Here is a 2,220-nt window from a genome sequence, read left to right as displayed (position 1 = left end):
TCTCTCTCTCTCGTTTCCTGCGGAGATTCTCCGACTCTCTGTCTCTCGCGCGCTTCGAACGACCCGTTGCGCGGACCACCGCGCTCAGCGCGCCCTTAGCCGGGGCTAGCGCGGCCGGTTGGTCTCGTTGTGCGAATCCAGGAGGAGCGCGAAGGTGCATCTATATGCGCGCCCGCTCGCGGATCAGGATCGGTGAGAAGGAGACTACGGAGGCGCGCTCGCGCGCCGCCTCTATCTCCGCGATTCGGACGCGTTGCGGTGCGCGCGAATGCGCCGCGTACCGGTGGTAACCTATGCTGCCGCGTCGTCGTGCGCGCCGGGCGGGGAGTGGAGAGTGCGACGATTCTCGCCGCTGCTCTTCCTCCGGTCCCGCGCGCGCGCGCGATCGCGCGCGCTGAAGGGTTCGTCGAATATGCTAGTCATTTTCGACCCCGATGGTTTTTCAAAGAGTTCCGCCCCGGCTCTCGCTTCGCGAGAGACGCAACCTCTTGGTTTTCGCACCGCGCCGACAACCGACGTCTCCCTCTCTCTCCATTATTGTGCCGTAGCCCCCGTAACAGGGGCGGCGGTCCGCGCGTGCTCGGACGCGCGGCCAGGCTGATCGAAGGGCCAAAACGAAGAAGACGCACATTGTTGTCTATTCCTTGATAGAGCGTACTTGGTGCGCGAAGGAACGATTACCCTGAACGGTGGATCACTTGGCTCGTGGGTCGATGAAGAACGCAGCTAATTGCGCGTCAACTTGTGAACTGCAGGACACATGAACATCGACATTTCGAACGCACATTGCGGTCCACGGATACAATTCCCGGACCACGCCTGGCTGAGGGTCGTTTTATCGAAGACAAACTGCTTTCGCGCGCCGTTTCGACGGCCGCGTACGAGCGATTCGTTGGACGTTCGCCCGATCGCGGCGGCCGGCGAGAGAGTTATACCCGCATCCACGAGAAAAGAGAAGAGAAGCGAGGAGTCGTCGATGACGCCTTTCCCGGGGTATCAGGCACACTACGCACGCTATCCACGCGGCGAGTTGCTGGATTCCATCAGGGTTTTACGAAGGCTCTCGCGCTCTCTGCGCGCGCTCTCTCTATACTCGCGGAACGGCGGCGTACTCTCGCGTCCCCGTTGGGCGTCGTCCGAAATAACGAGGTTTGAGGGTCGAACGAATGAACGACGACCGACCGAAAGATGCGATCGAGAATCGCAGAGAGACGCACGCACGCACACACGCACGGGAGGGAAGGACGTGCGCGGTGGTGATAAACGTGGCGAGCTCTTGCAAGGAGTTTATACGTTATACGTATATACGCGCCGAACGAAAAAGAGTAGATCTGCCTCTCGCGCGCCGCCGCCCGGAGTGAAACAAGCCGACAATTCGTTCGCGCTTGTACTCCCGGAAGGTGGCCTGTGTGCCGCTTGCGGCGCGCGCGGGATGCAAGGCTGATCCACGGAGAAGTAGTTCATAAGGAGCGCGGAGAACCGAGTTTGAGTTTTCCTCTCCTTCTTCGAATGAAGATCGGAGAGGAGAATAGAGGCCGCGAGATAATCGCGCGCCTCCTCGTTCTCCTTCTGCACAGAGCGCATATCGTCGCTTTACCGCCGCCAACGCAAAGGAAACTCGAGAGGAGGGATTTTAGAGATATATACGACGAAGCAAAGATACGAGAGAACCTGACCGTATTATAAGAGAGAGAGAGTGGTCGTCGCCGCTGCAGCTGCTGCCGGCCGCCGCCGCAGTCGCGTTGCCGACGCCACCACGACGCGCAAACCGGCCTCCGACGTTCGCGTCGGGCTGGCTGGCCAGTTGTCGTCGTGGTCGGTTGGTTGGCGCGCGCGGGCGCGCGGATCGCGGCGCGGTTGACGCAACGTCGACGAAAGACCACCACGCTCTCGCGGTTGTTCTCTCTGCCTCGTTCGTTTTCTCATTTTCCCTTCGTCTCTTCTTTCAAATATTTTGCGTGCACCGATCGCCCCCTGCGCAGCAAAAGTGTGTGCGAGGTGAGAGATCGCGCGCGGGTCGACCGCGCGTGTTCCCGAGTCCACGAAAGCGCTATGTATGGTAGCAGCTCTTGACCGGGGCACGCGGCGTAGTCTAACCAAGCGCTCGCGCGCGGCGTTTCGCCGCGTTGCGTTTCTCTTTTCTCTCGCGTCGTCGTCGTCGTCGTCTCGCCTTCTTCGTATTATATATATATAGTACAGCCTCACGACAATTTCTTTTGA

At 60.0% G+C, this 2,220-nt stretch overlaps 1 non-coding gene across 1 annotated transcript; it reads left to right on the top strand.

The window, feature by feature from the left end:
* Positions 1-678: 678 nt before the first annotated feature.
* Positions 679-833, top strand: LOC139110834 (5.8S ribosomal RNA). Its single transcript, XR_011547073.1, has one exon. It is a non-coding gene; the product is annotated as a 5.8S ribosomal RNA (ribosomal RNA).
* Positions 834-2,220: the final 1,387 nt, after the last annotated feature.

The sequence above is a fragment of the Cardiocondyla obscurior genome, linkage group LG21 (assembly GCF_019399895.1).
Source record: "Cardiocondyla obscurior isolate alpha-2009 linkage group LG21, Cobs3.1, whole genome shotgun sequence".
In the NCBI taxonomy this organism is placed as follows: Eukaryota; Metazoa; Arthropoda; class Insecta; order Hymenoptera; family Formicidae; genus Cardiocondyla; species Cardiocondyla obscurior.
This window is presented reverse-complemented; position numbering and strand designations above follow the sequence as displayed.